The sequence below is a fragment of the Schistocerca americana genome, chromosome 3, assembly GCF_021461395.2.
Source record: "Schistocerca americana isolate TAMUIC-IGC-003095 chromosome 3, iqSchAmer2.1, whole genome shotgun sequence".
NCBI lineage: Eukaryota > Metazoa > Arthropoda > Insecta > Orthoptera > Acrididae > Schistocerca > Schistocerca americana.
This window is the reverse complement of record NC_060121.1, coordinates 175,579,767-175,600,818: the sequence shown is the minus strand read 5'-3', so window position 1 is coordinate 175,600,818 and position 21,052 is coordinate 175,579,767. Positions and strand designations below refer to the sequence as shown.

General features: G+C 44.7%; 1 protein-coding gene across 1 annotated transcript in view; it reads left to right on the top strand.

Annotated features, from left to right (window-relative positions):
- LOC124606335 (arylsulfatase B-like) overlaps positions 1–21,052 on the top strand; it is a 335,977-nt gene that overhangs the window by 199,496 nt on the left and 115,429 nt on the right. The gene's annotated exons all lie outside the window — the stretch shown is intronic.

Sequence of the window (21,052 nt, the reverse complement as noted above, 5' to 3'; positions counted from 1 at the left end):
ACCATAGACTAGTCTATGATTCAGTCGTGTATGTTCGTGCAAAGCTTTCCTCGGGGACACCTATTCTCTTTCCCAACAGAATTGTCCAGCCACAAATCGCGCTGCGTTGTCCTTCAAAGTAGTCACCAACACTGAGTACAACCATTGCCATCGAAGTGGAAGTCGTAGGATACCCTTAGCACAGGCAGCTGTGTTGATAGTTACAGTGGGGCGGTCTATGGTCCGACGAATCTCTGCAACAATTCTGAAGCGAATGACATGAAGATCTTCTTTCGATTTAGGGATCAACTTAAAGTCATAAGGGCTTAAATACAGGGAGTGTGGTGCGTGGCACAGCACTTCACTGTCTACAGCCAACTCGAAGTAAGAAGCGACGACAATGTGTGGATCCACCCATCATTTTGCAGAACAATGCTCAGGCGCATATGGCGCTGACTGATTTGTTCGTTAGATAGACCTGGAAGTGCTGTACAAACCTCCACGCTTCCCAGACATAGCCCTTATGGCTTCAAGTTCGTCCCTAGACTGCGGGAATCATTACAGGCCTTCGTTTCAGAACTGTTACAGAGATTCGTCGGGCAACCGAGCGCTCCACCCGCATATCAACACAACTGGCGCTGCTAAGTATATACTATTACATCCAAATCGTTGACAGCGGGTTATACACAATGCTGTGACTACTGTGAAGGACAGTTCAAAAATGGCTCTGAGCACTATGGGACTTAACTGTAGTGGTCATTAGTCCCATAGAACTTAGAACTACTTAAACCTAACTAACCTAAGGACATCACACACGTCCATGCCGGACGCAGGATTCGAACCTGCGACCGTAGCGGTCGCGCGGTTCCAGACTGTAGCGCCTGGAACCGTTCGGCCACTCCGGCCGGCTGTGAAGGACAGTCAAACTTTAAAACATGTATCTGTTTTGTGTAAAGATGCAACTCTCGTAACATGAAAACAAAGATCGATAGAGAAATGTAACAAAATCTATAGAGGGATGTAAAAAACAGTACACTTATTTGAAAGCTATAACAATTTATACAGAGTAGCAGTCACAAAAACTGCTAACAGATGGCGCTGTAATCACAATACGTAGCTTTTATAAATAGTACTTCGAATCCTAGAGGTAACATACCAACCGTTGAAATGTGAACGAGGTTAGAATACCCAACAAAAATTTCATACCATATAAAGTGTGTTTCAGGTATTGGAATATAACGGGTTAGAACACATTATTACAACAACAATGCGCAGTTTTTAAACATGATTTTATGTTTCAAAAGGATCTGATGCGAAAACTACTCACAATCCCTTCGCCAAATTCGAACGGATGGATAATGTGATTATGATCTAGTGGGGAAAGTGCCCTCAGGCCCGAAAATGACGCTATACTTTCTGAACTTATTCTACAAAATCTGGGAAAAACTGTCTGAAGAATTGTAGCAGAGACCGGTTTGAAGCTTCCAGAACGCGTTCAATAGTGGGAATTAGTCTATAGTTTTCATTCAAGATTCGACATCACCGAATCATACCTGTGCCAATTCTGCGACAAAGGGCGCACTTTGACACCGAGATTCTCACAGTGACTGATAGTGATATTTGATGTCTGCTCGTGGTTCACGCCTCCACCTGAATAGATTCGCGAATAAACAAAACTGGAGATTTTCGAGTTCTGAAAATCTTCAAAAAAGTGGTTCAAATACCTCTAAGCACTATGGGACAACATCTGAGGTCATCAGTCCCCTAGAACTTAGAACTACTTAAACCTAACTAACCTAAGGACATTACACACATCCATGCCCGGGGCAGGATTCGAACCTGCGACCGTAGCAGCAGCGCGTTTCCGAACTGAATTGCCTAGAGCCGCTCGGCCACAGTGACCGACCTAAAGTCTTCCTTTGTGTGCATTCGCCAAACGTTTGGGCTGCGGTGTGCAACACTATCGGTATTTTTTCATGCGAAATTTGATAACTAGCGAACTCCATTACTTAGCTATGATGGGACAATATGTCGCTACAAAGCAAGTGTCGGCGTGGTACTGAGTGGCTAATGTAGGATGGGAACTGACCAGATCGCACCGGTGTTACTCAGTGAATACTACGGGAAATTCGTTATGTTAACCTAAATCTACTGACCTAGTCATGGACTGGTCTCCATATTCACACGATATGAGTCCCTTTGACTACTTTTTGGGGTTACATTGAAAGACATTGCCTTCCGGAACTATGCCACCACGCTGGACGAGCTTGAATCTTCAATCTGTGCAGCAAAAGAATCTATTTCTGTTGAGGCGCTAAAAGGCGTCAAGCGCAAATTTCACTGTCTGTTTGCGCCACGTCTCTACTGAGAGCGATGGCCAGCTCGAAAAGGTTGTGATGTGACTGCAAAGACAGCTTGCAGCGGACGAATTTATTAATGTAGGCTGATACGAGCTGTACAGCGTACAGTGCCATCTCTTAGCAGCTTTTATAACTGCAGCTTCGAAACTTATATATACATTTCTTACTTCTTTCAAAGTAAACGTATCGTTCCTTTTGTTCGTCGATCTTTGTTTTCGTATTATTTAATTTCAAAATCAGGGAGTCCTTTGTTGGACACCCTGTAGGTAACGGCTTTACGACATCTCTAAACACATACCGAGACAATGAAACAGCAGAAGTCATTTGGCGTTCATTAGTTGAACGACAGTGAAAAATACTTTCTCGGAGAGGGTAGCACGGGAACTTTAAGAATCGCCAGTGAGCGGATCCTGTTGTCATAAGGTAGGTGCCGAGTGCTGGCGACATTGTGCGTGACCCTGAAACCGGCAGCTCGGCACGCACCGTTGTGTAGGGGTCACTGGGGCGACAGTGCGTGCCTCTGCTGCGTGCACCGTTCGCTTTCTCCGCAGCTGCGTGAGCCGACACCACAAAAGCGCTGTGAGCAGAGCATAAGGCAAAAGTATCTCCCATTAGCATGCCAGTGAGTAGTTCTCCTCCGCAACATACACTGCTTGTCAATTTAACAGTGGCGGCTTCTGAGTATACGTTCTGGGGGCACACAAATTTTTTGATTCAGATAAATTTGAAAGCGTGAAATTAATAGCCTCTGCTGTATAACAGTTATGCTAATCAACAAGTATATACAACTACTGTCACTGCCATTAATAATAATAATAAGATGCGTAGCTTATTAACTAAAGAAAGAATTCTTTTTGTGGAATTTTGTTGTTTTCTCACAATTAAGTACAGTATAGGGCAATGACGAAACATTATGTACACTACTGGCCATTAAAATTGCTACACCACGAAGATGACGTGCTACAGACGCGAAATTTAAGCGACAGGAAGAAGATGCTGTGATATGCAAATGATTGGCTTTTCAGAGCATTCACTCAAGGATTGCGCAGGTGGCGACACCTACAACGTGCTGACATGAGGAAAGTTTCCAACCGACTTCTCATACACAAACAGCATTTGACTGGCGTTGCCTGGTGAAACGTCGTTGTGATGCCTCGTTTAAGGAGGAGAAATGCGTACCATCACGTTTCCGGCTTTGATAAAGGTCGGATTGTAGCCTACAGCGATTGCGGTTTATCGTATCTCGACATTGCTGCTCGCGTTGGTCGAGATCCATTGACTGTTAACAGAATATGGAATCGGTGGGTTCAGGAGGGTAATACGGAACGCCTTGCTGGATCCCAAGGGCCTCGTATCACTAGCAGTCGCGATGAAAGGGATCTTATCCGCATGGCTGTAACGGATCGTGCAGCCACGTCTCGATCCCTCAGCCAACAGATGGGGACGTTTGCAAGACAACAATCATCTGCACGAACAGTTCGACGACGTTTGCAGCAGCATGGACTATCAGCTCGGAGACTGTGGCTGTGGTTACCCTTGACGCTGCATCACAGACAGGAGCGCCTGCAATGGTGTACTCAACGACGAACCTGGGCGCACGAATGGCAAAACGTCATTTTTTTTTGTTATGAATCCAGGTTCTGTTTACAGCATCATGATGGTCGCATGCGTGTTTGGCGACATCCCGGTGAACGCACAATGGAATCGTGTATTCGTCATCGCCATATTGGCGTATCACCCGGCGTGATGGCATGGGTTGCCATTGGTTACACGTCTCGGTCACCTCTTCTTCGCATTGACAGCACTTTGAAAAGTAGACATTACGTTTCAGATGTGTTACACCCGTGGCTCTACCCTTCATTCGATCCCTGCGAAACCCTACATTTCAGAAGGATAATGCACGACCGCATGTTGCAGGTCCTGTACGGGCCTTTCTGGATACAGAATATGTCCAACTGCTGCCCTGGCCAGCACATTCTCCAGATCTCTCAACAATTGAAAACGTCTGGTCAATGGTGGCCGAGCAACTGGCTCGTCACAATACGCCAGTCAATACTCTTGATGAACTGTGGTGTCGTGTTGAAGCTGCATGGGCAGCTGTACCTGTACACGCAATCCAAGCTCTGTTTCACGCAATGCCCAGGCGTATCAAGGCCGTTATTACAGCCAGAGGTGGTTGTTCTGGGTACTGATTTCTCAGGATCTATGCGCCAAAATTGCGTGAAAATGTAATCTCATGTCAGTTCTAGTATAATATATTTGTCAAATGAATACCCCTTTATCATTTGCATTTCTTCTTGGTGTAGCAATTTTAATGGGCAGTAGTGTAATATGTAAGCTTTCGCTACTCTCCATTTCGCATTTTCGTGTAAGTGGGAGTTTTCGTGTTTTTCCGCTGCACTCACATAACAACTTGTGCTAACTGTACATTTTTTTTGTTAAATGCCCGTTTGTATTCATGCTTATTTGATTTCGTCACTCTCTGAAAGGATCTGTTCTCGGAGGCCGTGGTACCTTTGCGGCTAACTGTTCCTGGCAATTTACTTCTCTGTTACCAGAATGAGATATTTACGCTGCAGCGGAGTTTGCGCTGGTATGGAACTTCCTGGCAGATTAAAGCTGTGTGCCGGACATAGACCCGAACTCGCGTACTCTGTCTTTCGCGGGTAAGCGCTCTACCGACTGAGCTACCCAAGCACGACTCACGACCCGTCCTCACAGCTTTACTTTTCTGTTAGCATTTAAAATAGATTCAGCACAGTCCCTGTTTACACTGCACACAAAAGCCAGTTCCCTCACAATAAACAACCAACTACAAAATAAAGTGTCGTTTGTACAAATAATTAAACTCAAGTAGTAATGTCTAGCAACATGATCACTTGACTAGAATACAAATGAGGCGTTGAGATCCACAAGGGCCTAAAGTACACTGCCGTCGCACCCACATTTAAATAAATATCAGAGAAACCAGTAATACAGCTTTTGGTGAATTTTTATATATACAATGTAGGCCCACAGCGCAGGCAAACCTGATTCACCATAAGATCAACAGATTTCGGAAGCATGTATAAATGGTATTATTGTAGCATCGGTGGTGATGTGCTTTAGGTCCTCATATGCTCAGTGCCTCAAATGGATTACTGTATGATAAAATTCATTAAGATAATACACTATAACTCGTTCAGAAACCCACAAAATAGATTTGATGTCAGCACGACTTTAGTATTTACTAACATCCTATATAATTTTACTACAGTATATAGTGAGTGAATCAGCATATCTGACGAGTGCGCTATCATCTAGCAGGATTTATGCCCAGCATATGGGGATAAAAGTTTGGTGCAATATGCTACCACATGGTGGCTACACAGCATGAACTGTGCACATTGTTTATCAAATCCGTATAAGTTTGGCCTGTAAGAAAATTACGTCACGCGAGTTGCGCATGCGCAAAAGCTCCTTAAAATGTGCGCAACTGAAGGTGTGCTCGCGACCCTGATGCCAAGTTTCACATACTCTAGAGGAGCAGTAGCGCGGTAGATTTAAGTGCTGTATCTTTCAGACTGCAGCATATATGTTACGTTTAACAGAAATCAAAGAAAAATAGCCAATAAATAAGCAAGGTGTCAAAAGTTAGGGTATTCACGTGCTCTTACACAACAGCTGCCACTGGTAAGTTCGTCTACATACACATCATTGGCGAGTGTGTAAATGATTAGATTTGCAATTCTCTGTGATGGGTAGAACGACCACCAGAGATCATTAGTGTTGTTCCTGATTAGCGTTTCATCCTGGTCTGATAACGCATGTAATGAGCATAAACAACGTCAGGTGTTGGGTGAAAGACACGGAGAGCCGCCTACTCGTGGCAGACAGCGTTACTGACAGCTGAAAGTTTGAAAAGGGCGTTATTGTACACTATGTGAGCAAAAGTATCAGGACAACCCCAAACACAAACGTTTTTCATATCAGGTGCATTGTGCTGCCACCTACTGCCAGGTACTCCATATCAGCGACCTCAGTAGTCATTAGACATCGTGAGAGACCAGAATGGGGCGCTCCGCAGAGCTCACGGACTTCGAACGTGGTCAGGTGATTGGGTGCCACTTGTGTCATACGTCTGTACGCGAGATTTCCACTATACTAAACATCCCTAGGTCCACTGTTTCCGACGTGATAGTGAAGTGGAAACGTGAAGGGACACGTACAGCACAAAAGCGTACAGACCGACTTCGTCTGTGTACTGACAGAGACCGCTGACATTTGAAGAGGGTCGAATGTGTAATATGTAGACATTTATCCAGACCTTCACACAGGAATTCCATACTGCATCAGGACCCACTGTAACTACTATGACACTTAGGCGGGAAGTGAGAAAACTTGGATTTCATTGTTGAGCAGTTGCTCATAAGCCACACATCACGCAGGTAAATGCCAAACGATGCTCGCTTGGTGTAAGGAGTGTAAACAATGGACGACTGAACAGTGGAAAAACGTTGTGTGGAGTGACGAATCACGGTACACAATGTGGCGATCCGATGGTAGTGTGTGGGTGAACGTCATGTGCCAGCATGTGTAGTGGCAACAGTAAAATTCGGAGGCGATGGTGTTATGGTGTGATCGTGTTTTTCATGGAGCGAGCTTACACCCCTTGTTGTTTTGCGAGGCACTATCGCATCACAGGCCTACAATGATGTTTTAAGCAACTTCTTGCTTCCCACTGTTGAAGAGCAATTCGGTGATGGCGACTGCATCTTTCAACACGATCGAGCACCTGTTCATAATGCACGTCCTGTGGTGGAGTGGTTACACGACAATAACATCACTGTAATGGACTGGCCAGGACAGGGTCCTGACCTGAATCTTTTTTTTTTTTTTTTTTTTTTTTTTTTTTTTTTTTTTTTTTTTTTTCATCAGTCTACTGACTGGTTTGATGCGGCCCGCCACGAATTCCTTTCCTGCGCTAACCTCTTCATCTCAGAGTAGCATTACGTCCTCAATTATTTGCTTGACGTATTCCAATCTCTGTCTTCCTCTGCAGTTTTTGCCCTCTACATCTCCCTCTAGTACCATGGAAGTCATTCCCTCATGTTTTAGCAGATGTCATATCATCCTGCCCCTTCTCCTTATCAGTGTTTTCCACATATTCCTTTTCTCTCCGATTCTGGGTAGAACCTCCTCATTCCTTACCTTATCAGTCCACCTAATTTTCAACATTCGTCTATAGCATCACATATCAAATGCTTCGATTCTCTTCTGTTCCGGTTTTCCCACAGTCCGTGTTTCACTACCATACAATGCTGTGCTCCAGACGTACATCCTCAGAAATTTTTTCCTCAAATTAAGGCCGGTATTTGATATTAGTAGACTTCTCTTGGCCAGAAATGCCTTTTTTGCCATAACGAGTCTGCTTTTGATGTCCTCCTTGCTCCGTCCGTCATTCGTTATTTTACTGCCTAGGTAGCAGAATTCCTTAAATTCATTGACTTCGTGACCATCAATCCTGATGTTACGTTTCTCGTTGTTCTCATTTCTACTACTTCTCATTACCTTCGTCTTTCTCCGATTTACTCTCAAACCATACTGTGTACTCATTAGACTGTTCATTCCGTTCAGCAGATCATTTAATTCTTCTTCACTTTCACTCAGGATAGCAATGTCATCAGCGAATCGTATCATTGATATTCTTTCACCTTGTATTTTAATTCCACTCCTGAACCTTTCTTTTATTTCCATCATTGTTTCCTCGATGTACAGATTGAAGAGTAGGGGCGAAAGGCTACAGCCTTGTCTTACACCCTTCTTAATACGAGCGCATCGTTCTTGATCGTCCACTCGTATTATTCCCTCTTGGTTGTTGTACATATTGTATATGACCCGTCTCTCCCTATAGCTTACCCCTACTTTTTTCAGAATCTCGAACAGCTTGCACCATTTTATATTGTCGAACGCTTTTTCCAGGTCGACAAATCCTATGAAAGTGTCTTGATTTTTCTTTAGCCTTGCTTCCATTATTAGCCGTAACGTCAGAATTGCCTCTCTCGTCCCTTTATTTTTCCTAAAGCCAAACTGATCGTCACCTAGCGCATTCTCAATTTTCTTTTCCATTCTTCTGTATATTATTCTTGTAAGCAGCTTCGATGCATGAGCTGTTAAGCTGATTGTGCGATAATTCTCGCACTTGTCAGCTCTTGCCGTCTTCGGAATTGTGTGGATGATGCTTTTCCGAAAGTCAGATGGTATCTCGCCAGACTCATATATTCTACACACCAACGTGAATAGTCGTTTTGTTGCCACTTCCCCCAATGATTTAAGAAATTCTGATGGAATGTTATCTATCCCTTCTGCCTTATTTGACCGTAAGTCCTCCAAAGCTCTTTTAAATTCCGATTCCAATACTGGATCCCCTACCTCTTCTAAATCGACTCCCGTTTCTTCTTCTATCACATCAGACAAATCTTCACCCTCATAGAGGCTTTCAATGTATTCTTTCCACCTATCTGCTCTCTCCTCTGCATTTAACAGTGGAATTCCCGTTGCACTCTTAATGTTACCACCGTTGCTTTTAATGTCACCAAAGGTTGTTTTGACTTTCCTGTATGCTGAGTCTGTCCTTCCGACAATCATATCTTTTTCGATGTCTTCACATTTTTCCTGCAGTCATTTCGTCTTAGCTTCCCTGCACTTCCTATTTATTTCAATCCTCAGCGACTTGTATTTCTGTACTCCTGATTTTCCGGGAACATGTTTGTACTTCCTCCTCTCATCAATCAAATGAAGTATTTCTTCTGTTACCCATGGTTTCTTCGCAGCTACCTTCTTTGTACCTATGTTTTCCTTCCCAATATCTGTGATGGCCATTTTTAGAGATGTCCATTCCTCTTCTACTGTACTGCCTACTGCGCTATTCCTTATTGCTGTGTCTACAGCGTTAGAGAACTTCAAACGTATCTCGTCATTCCTTAGTACTTCCGTATCCCACTTCTTTGCGTATTGATTCCTCCTGACTAATGTCTTGAACTTCAGCCTACTCTTCATCACTACTATATTGTGATCTGAGTCTGTATCTGCTCCTGGGTACGCCTTACAGTCCAGTATCTGATTTCGGAATCTCTGTCTGACCATGATGTAATCTAATTGAAATCTTCCCGTATCTCCCGGCCTTTTCCAAGTATACCTCCTCCTCTTGTGATTCTTGAACAGAGTATTCACTATTACTAGCTGAAACTTGTTACAGAACTCAATTAGTCTTTCTCCTCTTTCATTCCTCGTCCCAAGCCCATATTCTCCTGTAACCTTTTCTTCTACTCCTTCCCCTATAACTGCATTCCAGTCGCCCATGACTATTAGATTTTTGTCCCCCTTTACATACTCCATTACCCTTTCAGTATCCTCATACACTTTCTCTATCTGTTCATCTTCAGCTTGCGGCGTCGGCATGTATACCTGAACTGTGCTCCCTGCCGCCGTTGGATAAGCAGCTGAGCAGCAAGTCGTATACTCCTAGCTCACTCATTTGTTACATAGTTTAATTCTTAATTTCTTTGCGTGTTTTTGGTACTTGCATTGTTTAATTCATAAATTTCGGGCGTATTATAGTATTTGAGAGTGTAGCATCGCGTCTTAGTACCTGAATAGTGTAAATTCGCGTAGTCGTTTGTCTACTGTTTTTGTTTTGAACGGCCAGTGTCGGTTGGTCACAGTCAGTGTGCTCCCTGCCGCCGTTGGATAAGCAGCTGAGCAGCAAGTCGTATACTCCTAGCTCACTCATTTGTTACATAGTTTAATTCTTAATTTCTTTGCGTGTTTTTGGTACTTGCATTGTTTAATTCATAAATTTCGGGCGTATTATAGTATTTGAGAGTGTAGCATCGCGTCTTAGTACCTGAATAGTGTAATTTCGCTTAGTCTCCCTCCGCCGCCGAGCAGTGTCAGCAGTGCGCAAGTAGCAGCATTACTGCATTTACTAGGCAATCTTGTATTTTAATAACCGTTTAAATTTTGTCGATTTGTTTGCGCTCTCTGTAGATTAGTTCAGAAGTTCTTTTTAAAACAGTTTTTAGCATGGATAGGGACTGCAACTGCTGTGTTCGGATGCAGGCTGAGTTGGCATCCCTTCGCTCCCAGCTTCAGGCAGTGTTGGCTTCGGTCACACAGCTTGAGGCTGTTGCCAATGGGCATCACTGTGGGGGTCCGGATGGGGGTTTGTCGGGGACGGCCAGCTCATCCCTCGCATCCCCTGATCGGACTACGACTGTGGTTGCCCGGGATACTGCCCGCATTGAGGCTGATCCCTCACCTGTGGTAGAGTGGGAGGTCGTTTCAAGGTGTGGCAGGGGGCGAAAGACATTCCGGAGGGCTGAACGGAAAGCCTCTCCAGTTTGTCTGACGAACCGGTTTCAGGCTCTGTCTCAGGCTGATACTGATCTTTGGCCTGACATGGCTGCTTGTCCTGTTCCAGAGGTTGCCCCTCAGTCTGCAAGATCCGGGCAGTTGCAGAGGGTGGGCTTACTGGTTGTTGGGAGCTCCAACGTCAGGCGCGTAATGGGGCCCCTTAGGGAAATGGCAGCAAGAGAGGGGAAGAAAACCAATGTGCACTCCGTGTGCATACCGGGGGGAGTCATTCCAGATGTGTAAAGGGTCCTTCCGGATGCCATGAAGGGTACAGGGTGCACCCATCTGCAGGTGGTCGCTCATGTCGGCACCAATGATGTGTGTCGCTATGGATCGGAGGAAATCCTCTCTGGCTTCCGGCGGCTATCTGATTTGGTGAAGACTGCCAGTCTCGCTAGCGGGATGAAAGCAGAGCTCACCATCTGCAGCATCGTCGACAGGACTGACTGCGGACCTTTGGTACAGAGCCGAGTGGAGGGTCTGAATCAGAGGCTGAGACGGTTCTGCGACCATGTGGGCTGCAGATTCCTCGACTTGCGCCATAGGGTGGTGGGGTTTCGGGTTCCGCTGGATAGGTCAGGAGTCCACTACACGCAACAAGCGGCTACACGGGTAGCAGGGGTTGTGTGGCGTGGGCTGGGCGGTTTTTTAGGTTAGATGGCCTTGGGCAAGTACAGAAAGGGCAACAGCCTCAACGGGTGCGGGGCAAAGTCAGGACATGCGGGGACCAAGCAGCAATCGGTATTGTAATTGTCAACTGTCGAAGCTGCGTTGGTAAAGTACCGGAACTTCAAGCGCTGATAGAAAGCACCGAAGCTGAAATCGTTATAGGTACAGAAAGTTGGCTTAAGCCAGAGATAAATTCTGCCGAAATTTTTACAAAGGTACAGACGGTGTTTAGAAAGGATAGATTGCATGCAACCGGTGGTGGAGTGTTCGTCGCTGTTAGTAGTAGTTTATCCTGTAGTGAAGTAGAAGTGGATAGTTCCTGTGAATTATTATGGGTGGAGGTTACACTAAACAACCGAACTAGGTTAATAATTGGCTCCTTTTACCGACCTCCCGACTCAGCAGCATTAGTGGCAGAACAACTGAGAGAAAATTTGGAATACATTTCACATAAATTTTCTCAGCATGTTATAGTCTTAGGTGGAGATTTCAATTTACCAGATATAGACTGGGACACTCAGATGTTTAGGACGGGTGGTAGGGACAGAGCATCGAGTGACATTATACTGAGTGCACTATCCGAAAATTACCTCGAGCAATTAAACAGAGAACCGACTCGTGGAGATAACATCTTGGACCTACTGATAACAAACAGACCCGAACTTTTCGACTCTGTATGTACAGAACAGGGAATCAGTGATCATAAGGCCGTTGCAGCATCCCTGAATATGGAAGTTAATAGGAATATAAAAAAAGGGAGGAAGGTTTATCTGTTTAGCAAGAGTAATAGAAGGCAGATTTCAGACTACCTAACAGATCAAAACGAAAATTTCTGTTCCGACACTGACAATGTTGAGTGTTTATGGAGAAAGTTCAAGGCAATCGTAAAATGCGTTTTAGACAGGTACGTGCCGAGTAAAACTGTGAGGGACGGGAAAAACCCACCGTGGTACAACAACAAAGTTAGGAAACTACTGCGAAAGCAAAGAGAGCTCCACTCCAAGTTTAAACGCAGCCAAAACCTCTCAGACAAACAGAAACTAAACGATGTCAAAGTTAGCGTAAGGAGGGCTATGCGTGAAGCGTTCATTGAATTCGAAAGTAAAATTCTATGTACCGACTTGACAGAAAATCCTAGGAAGTTCTGGTCTTACGTTAAATCAGTAAGTGGCTCGAAACAGCATATGCAGACACTACGGGATGATGATGGCATTGAAACAGAGGATGACACGCGTAAAGCTGAAATACTAAACACCTTTTTTCAAAGCTGTTTCACAGAGGAAGACCGCACTGCAGTTCCTTCTCTAAATCCTCGCACAAACGAAAAAATGGCTGACATCGAAATAAGTGTCCAAGGAATAGAAAAGCAACTGGAATCACTCAATAGAGGAAAGTCCACTGGACCTGACGGGATACCAATTCGATTCTACACAGAGTACGCGAAAGAACTTGCACCCCTTCGAACAGCCGTGTACCGCAAGTCTCTAGAGGAACGGAAGGTTCCAAATGATTGGAAAAGAGCACAGATAGTCCCAGTCTTCAAGAAGGGTCGTCGAGCAGATGCGCAAAACTATAGACCTATATCTCTTACGTCGATCTCTTGTAAAATTTTAGAACATGTTTTTTGCTCGCGTATCATGTCATTTCTGGAAACCCAGAATCTACTATGTAGGAATCAACATGGATTCCGGAAACAGCGATCGTGTGAGACCCAACTCGCCTTATTTGTTCATGAGACCCAGAAAATATTAGATACAGGCTCCCAGGTAGATGCTATTTTTCTTGACTTCCGGAAGGCGTTCGATACAGTTCCGCACTGTCGCCTGATAAACAAAGTAAGAGCCTACGGAATATCAGACCAGCTGTGTGGCTGGATTGAAGAGTTTTTAGCAAACAGAACACAGCATGTTGTTATCAATGGAGAGACGTCTACAGACGTTAAAGTAACCTCTGGCGTGCCACAGGGGAGTGTTATGGGACCATTGCTTTTCACAATATATATAAATGACTTAGTAGATAGTGTCGGAAGTTCCATGCGGCTTTTCGCAGATGATGCTGTAGTATACAGAGAAGTTGCAGCATTAGAAAATTGTAGCGAAATGCAGGAAGATCTGCAGCGGATAGGCACTTGGTGCAGGGAGTGGCAACTGACCCTTAACATAGACAAATGTAATGTATTGCGAATACATAGAAAGAAGGATCCTTTATTGTATGATTATATGATAGCGGAACAAACACTGGTAGCAGTTACTTCTGTGAAATATCTGAGAGTATGCGTGCGGAACGATTTGAAGTGGAATGATCATATAAAATTGATTGTTGGTAAGGCGGGTACCAGGTTGAGATTCATTGGGAGAGTGCTTAGAAAATGTAGTCCATCAACAAAGGAGGTGGCTTACAAAACACTCGTTCGACCTATACTTGAGTATTGCTCATCAGTGTGGGATCCGTACCAGGTCGGGTTGACGGAAGAGATTGAGAAGATCCAAAGAAGAGCGGCGCGTTTCGTTACCGGGTTATTTGGTAACCGTGATAGCGTTACGGAGATGTTTAATAAACTCAAGTGGCAGACTCTGCAAGAGAGGCGCTCTGCATCGCGGTGTAACTTGCTCGCCAGGTTTCGAGAGGGTGCGTTTCTGGATGAGGTATCGAATATATTGCTTCCCCCTACTTATACCTCCCGAGGAGATCACGAATGTAAAATTAGAGAGATTAGAGCGCGCACGGAGGCTTTCAGACAGTCGTTCTTCCCGCGAACCATACGCGACTGGAACAGGAAAGGGAGGTAATGACAGTGGCACGTAGGGTGCCCTCCGCCACACACCGTTGGGTGGCTTGCGGAGTATCAATGTAGATGTAGATGTAGATGTAGAACTATCGTTGTCGGTGTTGGTCTGCTGTCGATTCTGATTAGAACAACCCGGTCACAGAACTGTTCACAGTAACACACCCTCTGCCCTACCTTCCTATTCATAACGAATCCTACACCTGTTATACCATTTTCTGCTGCTGTTGATATTACCCGATACTCATCTGACCAGAAATCCATGTCTTCCTTCCACTTCACTTCACTGACCCCTACTATATCTAGATTGAGCCTTTGCATTTCCCTTTTCAGATTTTCTAGTTTCCCTACCACATTCAAGCTTCTGACATTCCACGCCCCGACTCGTAGAACGTTATTCTTTCGTAGATTATTCAATCTTTTTCTCATGGTAACCTCCCCCTTGGCAGTCCCCTCCCGAAGATCCGAATGGGGTACTATTCCGGAATCTTTTGCCAATGGAGAGATCATCATGACACTTCTTCAATTACAGGCCACGTGTCCTGTGGATACTTGCTTCCCACTGTTGAAGAGCAATTCGGTGATGGCGACTGCAACTTTCAAGACGATCGAGCACCTGTGCATAATGCACGTCCTGTGGCGGAGTGGTTACACGACAATAAGATCCCTGTAATGGACTGGCCAGGACAGGGTCCTGACCTGAACCCTATAGAACACCTTTGGGATGTTTTGGAATGCCGACTTCATGCCAGGCCTCATTGACCGTCATCGATACCTCTCCTCAGTGCAGCACTCGGTGAAGAATGGGCTACCCTTCCCCAAGAAACCTTCCAGCCCCTGACTGTACGTATGCCTGCGAGAATGGAAGCTGTCGTCAAGACAAAAGGTGGGCCAAAACCATATTGAGTTCCAGCATTACCAATGGACGACGAACTTGTAAGTCATTTTCAGCCAGGTGTGCGGATACTTTTGATCGCACAGTGTAGGTGGGTGGTCGAATCGTGTAATATCCTGGTTTCTGGGGTACTCCAGATGAGACAGTAGGCTGATATTGGTCTCCATGATAACGTGATAATATTCGTCGTCAAGGCTCCAATCGACTACGTCTGTGTACCACATGGAAGATCGCCATATTGTAAGCAGAGCACATGGTAACATCTTCATATCTGCGCCCACCATTCTAGGACAGGTAATGGATTTGCTGCAACATTGTGTATCATTCGGCACCATTGCTCGGAGGCAGGCAGCAGGCGGTCTGAGAAATTACCATACCTTGCGTTGGCGTTGGCTGCCGTTAACACCGCAACACAGACTTCTGCATGTGGACTGGTGCAGTAACCGGGACGCATGGACTGCCGACTGCCGATGAGTGGCGTCGCAGTATCTTCAACAATGAATCGCCGTTCTGCGAGTATGGCAGCGACTTGATGAGAGGTCCAGTGTTTTTGGGAGGTACAGCGGTATTACTACAGGTTTCATGGTGTAGGAAGCCATTGAGTTTGGTTTCCGGTGACAGCTTATAGAGGTTGAGTGAACTCTGACGGCACATCCTACGTTACCTCTCGACAAAAGCATCGTGATGCCATTTTCCAATACGACAACGCCCTTTTACACTTACCACATCTTCTATGAACAGTCTGTTTGGTTTTGAGGCATTCCCACGACCAGCAAGATCGTCAGATCTGTCTCCAACAGAACATCGGTGACACCGGCTCAGATGACATCTCTGCCCCAGTGCCAGTATTCAGTATATAAGGCCGGTATCAACAGCTGTGGGCTAACTTGCCTCAGGAGAGGATGTGATGGCCTTACGACACCCATCACAACCGAATCATTGTATGCATCCGGGTCACAGGAGGTGCAACGCCAGAGTAATAAGTGGGCTCATACTGCCAATGTAAATTTGATTCGATATCGTAATCCCTGAAATAACATCATACACCCTCTTCACCTGTGAAGATTCATTTCGTTTCCTCCTCCCATTCTGGGTGCTTCAGATTTTATTTTACTTTATTTTTTTGCGCAGTGCACATTGCCACCCAGATCACGTGACCTTTGGACGGTGTTGCTTTCCTCATAAAGCGCTCTTCAGATTTTGAAACTCGTTACATTGATACCCCATCACGTCACGTGAAAATGTATCTCGTGTCTTGCGTACACATTTTATAAGTTTCTTAACAATATGTGTTTCGTTTTGGGAATACTTCTGGCTTCTTTGAAGAGCGGATTGCAAATCATTTCTCTTGTTTTCGCTAGTTCTCTTTACGTCCCGATCTTTTATTTCCTATATGTGAAACTGATGTTATAGATTTTGTATTTCCCCTGATAATAATGCTGTGACGGTGTTGTGAAATGTCTGTATAATACGCCAGTGTCACTGAAAATACATAGTACTGCTTAAAGTTGTGCGACAAGCCTTGCAGAAAATACGTTTTGCTTTGAGTATTCATAGCAAGTTGCTAAAAGCTTTTGTTTTATTTTCTGCATCTCTTTTCGACCTTATGGTACAACATTTAAAACTTCGAAAAATTTTAATCGTTCTACCAGATGATGATGCCCATGTCAAAAATGTTCCAGAATAATAATTTAAAAAAACTTTTAGCAGCCTGGTGTGGCTATTTGAAAAAAAATGTCATAGCAAATGTCTCAGAATAATCGCATTTGCAGCTGGTAATATTAACACTTTGGAAGAGTGATGGGTGAAAAAAATGAAGCACAGTTACTTAAGTAATAAAGTTCGAAACTACCGAAAAGCCTACCATTCACAAGAGGCACATAGCGGGTACAATGTTCTAATCTGAAACTATAGTTGATGTGCGATTTGTACATACACTATGTGATCAAAAGTAACCGCACACCTGGCTGAAAATGACTTACAAGTTTGTGATGCCCTACATCGGTAATAATGGAATTCAATATGGTGTTGGCCCATCTTTAGCCATGATGACAGCCTCCACTCTAGCAGGCATACGTTCAGTCAGGTGCTGGGAAATGGCAGCCCATTCTTCATGGCTCTGAGCACTATGGGACTTAACATCTGTGGTCATCAGTCCCCTAGAACTACTTAAACCTAACTAACCTAAGGACATCACACAACACCCAGCCATCACGAGGCAGAGAAAATCCCTGACCCCGCCGGGAATCGAACCCGGGAACCCGGGCGTGGGAAGCGAGAACGCTACCGCACGACCACGAGATGCGGGCCCATTCTTCATGGAGTGCTGCACTGAGGAGAGGTATCGATGACGGTCGACGACGCCTGGCACGAAGTCGGCGTTCCAAAACATCCGTAAGGTGTTATATAGGATCCAGGTCAGGACCCTGTCCAGGCCAGTCCATTACAGGGACGTTATTGTCGTGTAACCACTCTACCACAGGCCGTGCATGACGAAAAGGTGCTCGGTCGGGTTGAAAGATGCGAATGCCATCCCGGAATTCCTCTTCAGCAGTGGGAAGCAAGAAGTTGCTTAAAACATCAATGTAGACCTGTGCTGTGATAGTGCCACGCAAAAAAACAAGTGGTGCAAGCCCCCTCCATGAAAAACAACACAACACCTTAACACCATCGCCTCCGAATTTTACTGTTGGCACTACAAACGCTGGCAGATGACGTTCACTTAGCATTTGCCATACCCACATCCTGACATCGGATCGCCACATTGTGTTCCGTGATTCGTCACCCACACAACGTTTTTCTACTGTTCAATCGTCCAATGTTTACGCTTCTTACACAAAGCGAGGCGTCGTTTGGAATTTACCTGCGTGATGTGTGGCTTATGAGCATCCGATCGACCATGAAATCCAAGTTTTCTCACCTCCTGTCTAACTGTCATAGTACTTGCAGTGGATCCTGATGCAGTTTGGAATTCCTGTGTGATGGTCTGGATAGATGTCTGCCTATTACACATTACGACCCTCTTCAACTGTCAGTCAACAGACGAGATCGGTCTGTACGCTTTTGTGCTGTACTTGTCCCTTCATATTCCACTTTACTATCACATCGGAAACAGTGTACCTGGGGATGTTTAGGAGTGTGGAAATCACGCGTACAGACGTATGACACAAGCTGCACCCAATCACCTTACCACGTTCGAAGTCCGTGAATTCCGCGGAGCGCCCCATTCTGGTCTCTCACGATGTCTAATGACTACTGAGGTCGCTGATATGGAGTACCTGGCAGTAGGTGACAGCACAATCCACCTAATATGAGAAACTATGTGTTTGGGGGTGTCAGTATACTTTTGATCACATAGTATACTACGCTGGTCATCACGTGTGATCCGGCTTGACTCAGTTTCATCTTCTATTTTAAAACTGAATAGCTCACAACACAGCCACGCAAACTAGCAAACACATCTACGACTATGCCTAACGTCTAACTCACGACTTAACATGAATTTCAACACAGATCATGCCACCGTAACGGTCGGGCAGTCGCAGTGTGTAGGAGTTTGAAAACGACAGTAGTACTTGTCTCTCAGGCGGTTAATGTTCAGTCCATGGGAATACTTACTATATGAAAATTTTAGTATGTTTTGACAACGGTTGGTAAGACGAGAAAAAACATCAGCTCTAAAGGAGACAAATTTCAGGGTTTGTAAAACAAGAAAATTAACTTATTATATAGACACCGAAAACGAGGAAGGTAATGAACTTAAATAGAGCTGTGACGCACAGAACACGGAGTCGCAAACTGAACTGTTGAATGAGTGATACTTGAATAGCAGGTAAAAGCAACAATGCTTGGCGCTTTAAGACATTATTTATTATACTGCAGCTAGCTTAAATATGTCACTATCTTTTGACTGTAGATTAAATCACACTCCTAAGTTACGTTTGAAAGTTTATCATTGCACACGTTTTTGTATTTAATACCATTTCCATGACACAACTGTTATATGAAATTGGCAAGTTTACGTAACTTACAGTTGACTGCTCTTTCAGACATTTAAGTACTTTTAGTAAATATCCTCCCGTTAAATTGTCGCCTTTTCTTCCGTGCATCAACCATCACGCATCTTGTTAATCAGTTCAGTTTCCAGCATCACGTTCTTCAAAGTTAACTGCTTACTTGTTTTCTCTGTGCGTAATAGGTTCATGCTTCAATAATTCAGAAATGCTACTGTTTACATTTCCCTGTTATAGATTCCACATCTATCAATTATTCACTTAATTTTGTGGTCGAAGTTCTTTTCCCTATCCGTATTTTCTACCTATTACGTTATTATAAAATGTGGTTCTGCCTTCAAACATTATTTTTCTAGCCATTCGTTTTTCCGTGAAGTTTCTCTGTCTTCAGTGGGTTTTATTTTATTATCTCTTATTACGCACTAGTACCCGCCAGGTTAGCCAAGGGTGCTAATGCATTGTTTCCTGGACTCGGGTAGGCGCGCCAGCCCTGGATCGACTCCGCGCGGCGGATTAACGACTAGGGCCGGTGTGCCGGACAGCCTGTATGTAGTTTTTAGGCGGTTTTCCACATCCCCCAAGGTGAATACCGGGCTGCTCCCCACGTCTCGCCTCAGTTACACGCCGCGCAGACATCTGCAACATGTTCGCACTCTTTCGAGATTTACATTAGACGCTGACAGTTGGGGTGCACTGATTCCATCCCAGGGGGTTTGGGGTGGTGGCAGGATGGACATCCAGCCACCCCTTCAAGTTAACTATGCCAAATCCGATTGTAACCCTACCGACTCTGCGAACTTGCGGGACAAAGGAAGCAGTAAAAGAAGAAGAAGAAGAAGAAGAAGAAGAAGAAGAAGAAGATTATTACATACTGGTGCTCACAAGTCTGTTTGGTATTTGGAGCACAGTTATAATTACTGCGTTCTAGTACAACACTTATTTCTCCTAACACTCACAGCGTGTAAATGTATGTTAGGCAGCTCCACTCTAACACCAGGTAGATGTATCATAGAAGCACGAAAACGCGAGAGCTACATAATATGGTGTATTGGAAGGCAATAACTACAGTTGTGCTGCAAATATCAAACAAACTTGTGAACACCAATATGTAATAATAAGAGACAATAAAATAAAACCCTCTGAAGATGGAGGAACTTCTCTGAACCGTGAATGGGTAGAAAAACAAGAAAAATTGTGTTTTCTCAAGGCAGAACCACGTTTCCTTATTACATACTCAATTCATGTAGATATCAGAGTCACTAGTTACCTTCAAAGATCCAAGTGGCATTTCACAAAACGTTGTCTCCACAAAAGAGCTTTCTTTCTTTTTTGGGGGGGAGGGAGGGGCGGGGTTCCATCAAATTTCTTTTCTGCCTGGTTTGATCTCGCCCGTCACTATTTCCCCTCTTGTGCCAACATCTTCATCACAGAGTAGCGCTTACAAAAAAAATGGCTCTGAGCACTACGGGACTTAACATCTGAGATCATCAGTCCCCTAGAACTCAGAACTACTTAAACCTAACTAACCTAAGGACATCACAAATATCCATGCCCGAGGCAGGATGTGAACCTGCGACCGTAAATTCCAGCCTTTATCACTGATGAATAGCAGCCAGTATGTGTGCGTGAACCAGGCGCCTGCTGCGGAGGCCCATACACAGCAACATTCACCGAACGGTCTTTAAGGAGACGTTTTTGGTAGCCCCTAGGCTCAACTGGGCGATCAGTTGCTTAACAGTTCCACACCTGTTCGGCTCTACACGTCTCCGCAGCCGTCGGTCGTCCTTGTTTATCTACCCTTTGGTGTTCCACAGTTGCCACAGCACCGATTTTAGGTAGAGCCATTTTGCCATGCACGGTATACTTGAACAACAGCGGCATTCAGAAATGCTTCTACCCTTTTCCCGAAAGGCAATGATCACGCCCTTTTGTACTGTAGATAACTTGCTCCGTTTCC